Source organism: Triticum urartu, chromosome 5A (assembly GCF_056163025.1).
Source record: "Triticum urartu cultivar PI428250 chromosome 5A, HENAU_Tu73, whole genome shotgun sequence".
NCBI lineage: Eukaryota > Viridiplantae > Streptophyta > Magnoliopsida > Poales > Poaceae > Triticum > Triticum urartu.
Genome location: NC_141877.1, coordinates 368,195,617 through 368,208,201, shown reverse-complemented (window position 1 = coordinate 368,208,201; position 12,585 = coordinate 368,195,617).

The window sequence follows — 12,585 nt, the reverse complement described above, 5'->3', positions numbered from 1 at the left end:
GATGGAGGCACCTGCCCCTTCAGCCCCCATCTCCGAACAGTATCCTAAGTAATGTAATAGTATAAGTATATATCATATGCCCGTGATCACCTCCCGAAGTGATCACGGCCCAGTAGTATAGCATGGCAGACGGACAAGAGTGTAGGGCCACTGATGGAACACTAGCATCCTATACTAAGCATTTAGGATTGCAGGTAAAGGTAACAACAGTAGTAGCAAGGACAGGTTATGCGTCAGGATAGGATAACGGAAAGCAGTAACATGCTACACTACTCTAATGCAAGCAGTAGAGAGAAGAATAGGCGATATCTGGTGATTAAAGGGGGGGGGGCTTGCCTGGATGCTCTGGCAAGAGAGAGGGGTCGTCAACACCATAGTCGTACTGGGTAGCAGCAGCGTCGGTCTTGGTGTCTAGCGAGAGAATAGGGGGAAGAAACAATAAATATAATGCAAACAAAAGCATGATGATGCATGACATGACAAAGCGTGATGCTAGGTGTGCCCTAACGCGGTATGCGGTGGTACCGGTGAAGGGGAAAAACATCCGGGAAAGTATTCCCGGTGTTTCGCGTTTTCGGACAGATGAACCGGAGGGGGAAAGTTGCATGTTTGCTATGCTAGGGATGCGTGGCGGACGAATGGGCTGCGTATCTGGATTCGTCTCGCTATTCTGAGCAACTTTCATGTAGAAAGTATTTCCATCCGAGTTATGGATTAAAAGATATGATTTTCAAAAGAATTTATTAATTTCTGGAATTTAATTAATTATTTAATTTAATTCGAAATTGGATTTATGACATCATCAGTCCATAGTGGTTGACTGGTCAACCTGACAAGTGGGTCCCACTGGTCAGTGACACATTTTAATTAAACCTTTTAATTAACTAATCAGGATTAATTAGGGATGGGCCCCACTGTCACTGGCTGACTAATTAATTAACTAACAGTTTATTTAGTTTAGTTATTTGATTAGTTTAATTAATCTAAATTAATTAAGTTAATTATTTATTTATTTATTTATTTAATTTTTTTTGTAAACGTTCTGGGCGGTGGGGCGGGGCCCGGCTGTCAATGGGCCAAGGGCCTTAACAGGCATGGGAACTAACGGGTGCGTGGGCGCCCGACAGGGGCGAGCCCAGACGCTGGCTTGGGCGTGGCCATCGGCACGCCTGGGCGCCGGCGGCCAAGGTAGCGACAGCGAGGGGCGAGGGGAGCAGGGCGGTCCGCTGGCCGTGGCTTGAGAGGGCGCATGGCCGCGACGGAGGTAGGCGGAGCGCGGCGGGCTGGACGGGACGGCGCATGCGGGAACGACAGGCATGGGGCAGCGCAAGGACAACGCCGGAGCGGGACGAGGCCAGCACGCAGTAGCAGCAGGAGCACGGCGCGGGGCATCCACAGAGCGCGGCGCGGCCACGCACGAGCGCACGCGCGACGCAGTGCGACCGGGAGGCGCTGTAGGGGACGGGCGCGGCAACGGCCGCGGGGACTAGCAGAGGCGGACGGCGAGCGGCGCTAGCAACGACGAGAGTCGGCGCGGGCGACGGGTGCAGCGGGGGAGGCGTGTGCGGGCGTGTGGGAGCCACGACGGGGTGCGACGAGGCGCGTGAGTTGCGCGAGGGAGACCGAGAGGAGAGGGGGGATGCGCTCACTGGGGCCATAGGGTTCAGGCAGCGTGCGCGGGGTGGTCCGGCGAGGAGGAGACGAGGAGGAGGACGATGAGGCGGCGGGTCATCCGAGCGGCGACGATGGTCGGCGACGGCGGGGCCTCCAGGCGGCGGTGGTGGCACACGACGACAACGAGTGGGTGCAGCTCGGTGATGAGTGGAAGACGGAGAAGATAGGAGGACGTGGGGTCCGGTGGGTGGCGCCGGTGAAGGGCGAGACGGCGGGGATGAGCCGGGGCATCGGCGTCGGGTGCCCCATTCCTGATCCAGATTCAGGGGAGGGGGAGCAGAGGGGGATGGGATCGTGGGGGTGGGGGGATTTAGGGTTTTCGGGGGCACCGGGGATATAGGCCTGGGGGTAGTGGGCTGGCCGAGTGGCCGACTGGGCCGGCCTGTTGGGTCGGTTGGCCCAGGGGGTCTTTTTGTTTTTTTGTTTGTTTGTTTTTTTGTTTGTTTGTTTGAACCTTTACTATTTTCTTTTAGTTTCATTTTAATTTTAGATTTTTAAAATATAATGCCACCCCTAAATTATTATTTATAATTAGGCTTCTGCCACACTTAATTTGGCACTTTTATTTAATAGTTTAGTATTTGCTTAGTAATTAAAGCATTTAATAATTGTTTTTATTCACTGTTTTAATTATAATAAGGCATTAAAACATTATAAAAAATGTTCATTCACCACCATATTTAATTATGGAATATGTGCCACACTTAGAACATTTTAGTTTGGTATGTCTGCGAAATTTTATCGTTTGACTTTAATTCAAACTTGAATTTGAATCGGTTCAACTAACGTGAGATTAACAACAATAACTGAGGTGACGTGGCATCATTAACGTGGGATTTACTGTAGTTAATCATCCGGGCGTCACACACACACAAGAAGAGAGAGAGAGAGAGAGAAAGAGCACCCTTTTATGTGTAACGCTTAGATTGCACGGGAACCTATATTTTACATTGCCTGAACCATGCATATTGGAGGGCAGCACCCTCTTATGTGTAACGAGAACCTTTCTACATGGTGGCCGTTACAAATTGACTAAAATATTTGAAAAACATACAAAATATATAGGATAACATGACATATTTGGTAGATAGATAGAATAGAGAGAGAGAAGGTTGTTGGTGAGTGGGAGAGTGCTACAGAGTATCACCACATCATTAGATTACATGCGAACATCTGAACCTCCATTTTAGATTGTTAGAACCATGTATCCCCTAGATGAGGGAACCCTATTTTTTGACTACAAGAACCTTCCTATAGGGTAGACATTGCACCCACGGGCACCTTTGACTCGCACTCTATCCCTTATACATTGCGTGAGAGCTTGTCTGGATGATAAAGGATTAGAGAGAGATAGTGATCGATAGATAGTTATAGATATAGAGAGGATTTGTTTGTGAGCGAGAGAGCGGTATAGTTTCAATGCATCGCTTAGATTGCACTGGAACCTACATTTTACATTTGTCGGGACCATGCATACTCAAACCTTTTTACATGGTGGACGTTACAAATGGACTAACATATTTGAAAAAAAAACAAAAATTGGTTGAGAGAGAGAGGGGATTGTTTGCAAGTGGGAGAGGAGTACAAAGTATCACCACATGGTTTAGGCTACACGTGAACCTCCATTTTATATTGCTAGAACCAAGCATACCCGCATATCGGCGCCCTATTTTTTTTCTACGAGAACCTTCATATAGGGTGGACGTTGCACCTATCGATTGACACTGTTCATGGCTCATTTTAAAATGCACCACGGAGATGAGATGAGTCCGTGACACGGTTCATGGGCAGTGCGCTACATGATCTTTTACCGCACGGTGCTGGTAGAAACCATGAATTTTACTGGATCAGAGTTGACCTGCCTTGAACTTGTCGGCATACAGCAAGGGCGGTCCATGATCCCACTCACGCAACATGAAGTCAATGCTCATCAGAGAAATCTCTATGAACCATCATCGTTTATGTAATATATGCACATATAGATCAATTATGTATGTTTAAGGGCATTTCCAGCACCAAGTGGCAAACCGTTGCATAAGCCTGGACCATGCGGTTTGGACCGGCGGAAGTTATCCAGCTCGAACATGTATCGGTCCGTAGTGTGGTCTGGACGCACTTTTGCCTGCAAATCAGAGACAAACGTGGGGGCTTTACGGGTGTCTGGGCAGCGGCCACGCCTGCGTGTGACCGCCCTGGACCAACAAAAACCTCTCACCCGCCTCTCCTATGCTTTTCATCAAATGCCCGCGCCGTATTCACACGGACTCAGACATGCAGTGGCCCATACTGATGCCATGATTTGACCGGAAGGAATAGTGGCGCAGACGGACGCGACCGGTCTCGAAAAATCGACCCACCCGGGTGCCTCAAACAGGCCTCAAATGCTCGGGTTGTCCGACGCCCCTCATATCCAGCCCAAACATATGGCGGATATGGGGTGGCCTGGGCGCATCCGCCCCGTCAGTACGGCCCACCACCAACCCCACGGCGTCCTCACAAAAAACCTTAATCCATCCCCGCTCCAAACCCTAGCTCACTCAATGTCATGTCTCGCTCTGTTCCCTCATCCCCCACATGTCGACCTCCGACAGTCACAGGCAACGAGCTAGCCTCCGCATTGCGTTGGAGCGGTCGGATGTGGACACCGAGGGCAGCTCCGGATCTGCACGGTTATCGCTCCCGCGCAGGCTAGTGCTGATCTTCGTCGACCTCACAGGCGACGACGAAAATGATAACGACGCCTAGGGCAGCATGTTGGGTGGTTGGGTGGCGTGTTTAGTATTTTTATGTTTTCTTAATGTTTAGATGGACTTTGACCGGCGGTTGATCGGTCGTTCATTTTTAATTATGTTTAAATTCGAACGCATGTTCTCAAAGATGAATTTTTAAGTGGACGTGGAAAAATGCGTCCGTCATCATTGGACAGTGGCCATCGTGACCGGCCTAAAAAACGAACAATCCCGTCCATTCGGCCGATCCAATGTAGTGCGTCCGCACTTTCCAGATCCAAGTTTGACCGTAAATTTAACCAACAAGACTGATTGTGGTGGGGACAAAAATTATATCACTAAATACATATTAAAAATACAAATTCAGTGGTATAATTTTTACCCCCGCCGCAGTTGGTCTCGGTAGTTAAATTTACGGTCAAACCTGAATCTCGGAAAACACGGGCGCACTACATTATGGAATGGAGGAAGTACAGAACAACAGTAGCCTTTCAACATCAGTTACCACATAGAAAGGGACGCGCAACACTTTGACTTTGACCAATAGTGAAAACATAAATAGGAGCACCCATGTGATACAGTCTTTTGTCCATACCTCGTTGTATCTACGCTCCTTTTTTTCAGCCGATCAAGACATGCAGGCAAGCAACCATCCTTCATCAAGCAGGTTCGTTTGACCATTTGCCACAACTTGCACTGCCTCTTCCCGCGGCCATTTCGCTAGCCAACCGAGCACTTTCACTTAGCTAAGGAGCACTTTCACATGCAGCCTACTATCAAGGATCGACTCAAGTTTACGTGTATGCCTCAACTAACTCAACACCCCTAGAACTAGTCTCCCGGCTTGCCAACGTACTGATCCTCACACTCTATTAGCAACCTGCAACAGCTAGTTTTCAGCCCACTAACACTCATGACTATTGACTAAGTGATCTAGGTAATGTATGCATACATGCAAACATCACGCTCACACACCCACATTTGTGCTGCTCATCCGGCTGCTACGCCATGTGACCGAGCATGTAAACAACACGTAGCTCACTCTACCTTGTTGAACAATGTCAAAGAGATGCAGCTATATATAGCGCCGATTTGATTGTCTTCACTACAGACTCATTTTTGGTCTACAATTAATGGCCCTTTCGGCTCTAAAATGATCAGCTGATCACCGGTTAACACAGCTTGCAAGTCACTATGAATTGATGATTCATTGAAAATTCAAGCTGAGTTGCAGCACGCGACGTTTTCTCAGGCTTGCAATTGAAAACATAGCAGTAACAGTCCCAGCAAGAATGGGTCCTAGCTTGTCAAAACGTGACCGACCCAGCAGCAAGGGCAGTTATTGACAAGCGGTTTGAAGGTGCCGAACCGTTTGCAGTCGCTGTAGCCAAATCATGTCCATACTTGCTAAAAAAAGCTTAGGATGGATGGTACCTTTGAGTGTTAACTACACAACAAAACTTACAACACATGCTTACCCAGAATGGTTCATGCTCGAAGACCAATGCTAGAAAGGGGCTGCACGCATTCTATGAATACTCCTGCCATCACAGGTCATAGGTTTCCATTTTGGTCCGCTGCTATGTAAAGGACCCTCACATGGCTTCTTCTTTGGTAATAGAGATCATCCAAAAATCAAGAAATAGGAACCTTATCTACAAGAAAGTTCGGATCTCGATGCAAGCAAAGGGTTCAGATAGCGACCACTCTAGTTAGTGTTAATAGCGAATCCATGCTCTCTCTATATATATATATATATTGTCATATGATCTCTTATGCTAAAGTAACAATTCATTCACAGTTTCAAGTATTGATCATAAACTTCATTGAAAACTAACAAACTAAAATCTCAGTCATTGAAGCAATTGCAATTTATCATAACATCGGAAAGAGTCAATATAAGAGCTCTTTTTAGCAAGTCCACATACTCAACTATCATTCAGCCTTTCACAATTGCTAACACTCACGCAATACTTATGGGTATGAAGTTTTAATCAGACACAGAGAAAGATAGGGGCTTATGGTTTTGCCTCCCAACCTTTTACCTCAAGGGTAATGTCAACAATAATAGTTCATGAAAAATCATATCCAATTAGCCATATATATCAGGATCTTTCCAACACATTGTGCTTGCCAAAGGATAGAATGTAAAAAAGGAAAGGTGAAGATCACCATGACTCTTGTATGAAGCATAAGACAAGAATAAAAGATTGGCCCTTCGCAGAGGGAAGCAGAGGTTGTCATGTGCTTTTATGGTTGGATGCATGAAATCTTAATGCAAAAGAACGTCACTTTATATTGCCGCTTGTGATATGGACCTTTATTATGCAATTCATCGCTTTTATTTATTCCCCATCACAAGATCGTATAAAGCTTATTTTCTCCGCACTAATAAATCATACATATTTAGAGAGCAATTTTTATTGCTTGAAACAATGATAACTTGCTTGAAGGATCTTACTCAATCCATAGGTAGGTATGGTGGACTCTCATGGCAAAACTAGGTTTAAGGATATTTGGAAGCACAAGTAGTATCTCTACTTGGTGCAAAGAATTTGGCTAGCATGAGAGGGAAAGGCAAGCTCAACATGTTGGATGATCCATGACAATATAATTTATTTTGGATGTAAGAAAACATAACGCATTACGTTGTCTTCCTTGTCCAACATTAACTCTTTAGCGTGTCATATTTTAATGAGTGCTCACAATCATAAAAGATGTCCAAGATAGTATATTTATATGTGAAAACCTCTCTTTCTTTATTACTTCCTATTAATTGCAACGATGACCAAAACTATGTTTGTCAACTCTCAACAACTTTTATTCATCATACTTTTTATATGTGAAGTCATTACTCTCCATAAGATCCATATGATCTCTTTATTTCATTTTATTCTTTCTCTTCTCTTTTATTTTTATTCCCTCAAGATCATAGCAAGATCGCAAAGCCCTTGACTCAACACTAATCTTTGTTATATATAGCTCACGGACTCGATTACAAAGAAGGATCATAAAGTAAAAGTCAGAACTAGATCATACTAAAACTTTATTCTACTAGATCAAGATATTACCAAAAGGATGGAAGTAAGAAAAACGGTGAAGATAAAAGTGTGATGGTGATACGATACCGGGGCACTCCCCCAAGCTTGGCAGTTGCCAAGGGGAGTGCCCATACCCGTGTGTTTATGCCTCTTTCTTCGGAGGTGGAGGAGATGGTGATGATGATGACAATTGTGCCTTCAGATTTTTCATGTTGTAATTGAGAAGAGCGATCTCCTCCTTTAAATCATCGGCCTCTGATTCCAGCTTCAAGATCTTGTCACATAAATTTCCTTTGCTTTTCTGCCGAAAACGAGAAGGAATAGATTAGTTGTTAGACAGTTTAGCCCTCTTGGGGAGACTAGACTTCTTGAACTTCACGTGCATATCCCCAGGTTGAGGTAGAGGAACATCCTCCTCCTCTGAACTTGAATCATTGATCATCCTCAAGTGAGCATCCTCCTCGTCATCCGCAGTTTGACCACAAGGAATAGGTCCCCATAGGTCTTTGGGTCAGCAATGAGATGTGAGACATAGCTCTCTCCATCAGAGTCTTGAGATGCCATCTTGCTCTAAATCTGCGGCAGAAACAGGTCGAAACAAAAACAAAAGATAATTTCTTGGTACGGTCGTCAAAACCTTCGGGATATTACATAGTGAACTTTTACCGACTAAAAGAAGTATTGTGCAGGAAAACGGAGTCCGGAGAGCACACGAGGTGCCCACGAGGCAGGGGGTGTGCCCAGGGGGTAGGGTGCGCCCTCCACCCTCATGGATGCCCCTGTCCTTCCCGGACTGCCTCTTACTTTCCTATATTCTTAAATATTCCAAAACGGAGAAAAATTGCTATTAGAACTGTTTTGGAGTCAGTTTACTTATCATACCACATACCTCTTCCTTTCCGGAGTCTGAAATGTTCTGGAAAGTATCCTTTATGTATTCCTCTGGGATTACGGTTTCGATAACATTAGTTTCAACATTTATAAGATTACCTGAGATATAATGTTTGATTCTTTGATCATTCACCACCCTCGGATTTGTGCCTTCGAAGTTGTTGGTTTTATGGCACAGGAACAATAGGCCTCCTCGATAATGTAAGGACCTTCCCATTTTGAGAGAAGTTTTCCTGCAAAAAATCTTAAACGAGAGTTGTATAGCAAAACACAATCACCTACATTAAACTCATGCTTTTGTATCATTTTGTCATGCCATCTTTTAACCTTTTCTTTAAATAGTTTGGCATTCTCATAAGCCTGGGTTCTCCATTCATCAAGTGAGCTAATGTCAAATAACCTCTTCTCACCGGCAATTCTGAAATCATAATTGAGCTCTTTAATGGCCCAATATGCCTTATGTTCTAGTTCAAGAGGTAAGTCACATGCTTTTCCATAAACCATTTTATATGGAGACATACCCATAGGATTTTTATATGCAGTTCTATAAGCCCATAATGCATCATCAAGTTTCTTGGACCAATTCTTTCTAGATCTATTAATAGTCTTTTGCAAAATTAATTTAAGGTCTCTATTACTCAGTTCTACTTGACCACTAGAACGTGGATGATATGGAGATGCAATTCTATGATTAACATCATACTTAGCAAGCATCTTACGAAAAGCACCATGAATAAAATGTGAACCACCATCTGTCATTAAGTATCTAGGGACTCCAAACCTCAGAAAAATAATTCTTTAAGCATATTAATAGAGGTGTTATGATCAACACTACTAGTGGGAATAGCTTCTACCCACTTAGTAACGTAATCAACAGCAACTAAAATGTGTGTATACCCATTAGAGGAAGGAAATGGCCCCATATAATCAAAGCCCCAAACATCAAATGGTTCAATAACAAGTGAATAATTCATAGGCATTTCTTGACGTCTACCAATATTACCAATCTTTGACATTCATCACAAAACAAGACAAACTTATGGGCATCTTTGAAGAGAGTAGGCCAATAAAAACCGGATTGCAATACCTTATGTGTAGTTCTGTCTCCAGCATGGTGTCCTCCATAAGCCTCGGAGTGACACTTGCATAGGATCTATTCCTGTTCATGCTCAGGTACACAACGACTAATAACACCATCTACTCCTTATTTATAAAGGTGTGGGTCATCCCAGAAGTAATGTCTTAAATCATAGAAAAACTTTTTCTTTTGTTGGTATGTGAAACTAGGTGGTATAAATTTAGCAAAAATGTAATTAGCATGAGAAGAATTTATGACAGGTAATTGTTCATCAGGAAAGCTATCATCAATAGGTGGTGGGTCATCAAGAATATTATCTAACCTAGATAAGTTGTCTACAACGGGGTTCTCAGCTCCCTTCCTATCAATAATATGCAAATCAGATTCTTGTAGCAAGAGAGCCCATCTAATAAGTCTAGGTTTAGCATCCTTCTTTTCCATAAGATATTTAATAGTAGCATGATCGGTGTGAACAGTTACTTTAGAATCAACAATATAAGGTCTGAACTTATCACATGCAAACACAACTGCTAAAAATTCCTTTTCAGTAGTAGCATAATTTCTCTGGGCACTGTCTAGAGTTTTACTAGCATATTGGATACCATTTAATTTCTTATCAACTACTAGGGTAAATTCCAATCAGGTGGCTGAACAATAGGTGCAGAAATCAAGGCTTTCTTAAGTATTTAAAATGCTTCTACACAATCATCATCAAAGACAAATGGAACATCTTTTTGTAGGAGATTAGTCAGAGGCCTAGAAATTTTAGAGAAGTCCTTAATGAACCTCCTATACAAACCAGCATGACCAAGGAAACTTCTTATACCATTAATGTCCTTAGGACATGGCATCTTTTCAATAGCAACAACTTTAGGTTTATCAACTTCAATACCTCTTTCAGAAATTTTATGCCCCAAGATAATACCTTCATTAACCATAAAGTGGCACTTCTCCCAATTCAAGACAAGATTAGTTTCTTCACATCTCTGCAAAACTCGATCAAGGTTGCTTAAGCAATCATCAAAAGAAGTTCCATATACGGAGAAATCATCCATGAAAACCTCAACATTCTTTTCATAAAAGTCAGAGAATATAGCAGTCATACATCTTTGAAAGGTAGCACGTGCGTTGCATAAACCAAAAGGCATATGTCTATAAGCAAAGGTACCGAAAGGGCAAGTAAAAGTTGTCTTTTCTTGATCCTCTTTTGACACAGGTATTTGAGAGAAACCAGAATAACCATCTAGAAAGCAAAATTGTGTATGTTTGGATAATCTTTCAAGCATTTGATCAATAAAAGGTAATGGGTAATGATCCTTTTTAGTAGCTTTATTTAATTTACGGAAATCTATTACCATTCTATAACATGTAACAATTCTTTGCGGGATCAATTCATCTTTATCATTTGGAACAACAGTAATACCTCCCTTCTTAGGGACACAATGGACATGACTTACCCACTGACTATCAGCAACGAGATAAATTATACCTTCCTCCAGAAGCTTTAGTATTTCTTTTCTTACCACTTCTTTCATCTTAGGATTTAACCGTCGTTGGTGATCAATAACCGGTTCCGTGTCTTTCTCCAATTTTATTTTGTGCTGGCATAGAGTGGGACTAATGCCCTTAAGATCATCAAGAGTATATCCAATAGCAGCATGGTGCTTCTTCAGAGTTTTCAATAATTTCTTTTCTTCATGTTCTGAAAGGTTGGCACTAATAATAATAGGATATATCTCTTTCTCATCAAGATAAGCATATTCAAGAGTATCAGGTAAAGGTTTAAGATCAAACACGGGATCACCCTTGGGTGGAGGAGGATCCCCTAGGATTTCAACAGGCAAGTTGTGTTTCAAAATAGGTCCCTGTTTAAAGAATACTTCATCTATTTCCCTTCTTTCATTCATAAACATATCATTTTCATGGTCAAGCAAATATTGTTCTAAAGGATCATTAGGAGGCACGACAATAGAAGCAAGACCAATAATTTCATCTTTACTAGGCAATTCTTTATCATGGGGTTGTCTACGAAATTTAGCAAAATTAAACACATGAGAGATATCCCCCAAACCATCAGTAACACATCCTTTTTGCAATCCATCCTAGCATTAACAGTATTCAAGAAGGGTGTACCGAATATAATGGGACAAAAGTTATCTTGTGGGGAACCAAGGACAAGAAAATCAGTAGGATATTTAAATTTCCCACACAAGACTTCAACATCTCTAACAATCCCAACTGGTGAAATAGTGTCTCTATTGGCAAGCTTAATTGTGACATCAATTTCCTCTATCTCAGCAGGTGCAATATCATGCACAATTTCTTTATATAAGGAATGAGTTATTGCACTTGCACTAGCACCCATATCACATAAGCCATGATAGCAATGATCTCCTATTTTAACAGAAATAACAGGCATGCCTACAACAGGTCTATGTTTATTTTTAGTGTCAGGTCTAGCAATTCTAGCAGCTTCATCACAGAAGTAAATAACATGCCCATCAATATTATCGGCCAAGACATCTTTAACCAAAGCAATACTAGGTTCAAATTTAATTTTCTCAAAGGGTGTAGGTGTTCAAGTATTACTCTTACGAACCACAGTTTAAGTTTTAGCATGATCCTTTATTCTAACAGGGAAAGGTGGTTTCTCAATATAAGCAGTAGGAACAACAGAATCATTATAAGTGACAGTATTTTCTTCAACATTAATAGGTGCAACTACTTTTACTTCAATGGGAGGATTATACTTAAACCACTATCCTTAGGGAGATCAACATGAGTAGCAAAGGATTCACAGAAATAAGCTACTATCTCAAAGTCAAGTCCATATTTAGTGCTAAATTCACAGAAAACATCGGTATCCATAAAAGGTTTAAGACAATCAAACTTAGGTATTATACCTAACTCCTTACCTTCGTTGAGATCCCAATCTTCAGAGTTGCGTTTAATTCTTCCAATAAATTCCATTTGAATTCAATAGTCTTCATCATAAAAGAGCCAGTACAAGAAGTATCGAGCATGGAGCGATTATCGAGAGAAAGCCGAGCATAAATTTTTTTGAATAATAATTTCTCTTGAGAGCTCATGATTGGGGCATGAATATAACATTGACTTAAGTCTCCCCCAAGATTGAGCAATGCTTTCTCCTTCGCGAGGCCAAAAATTATAT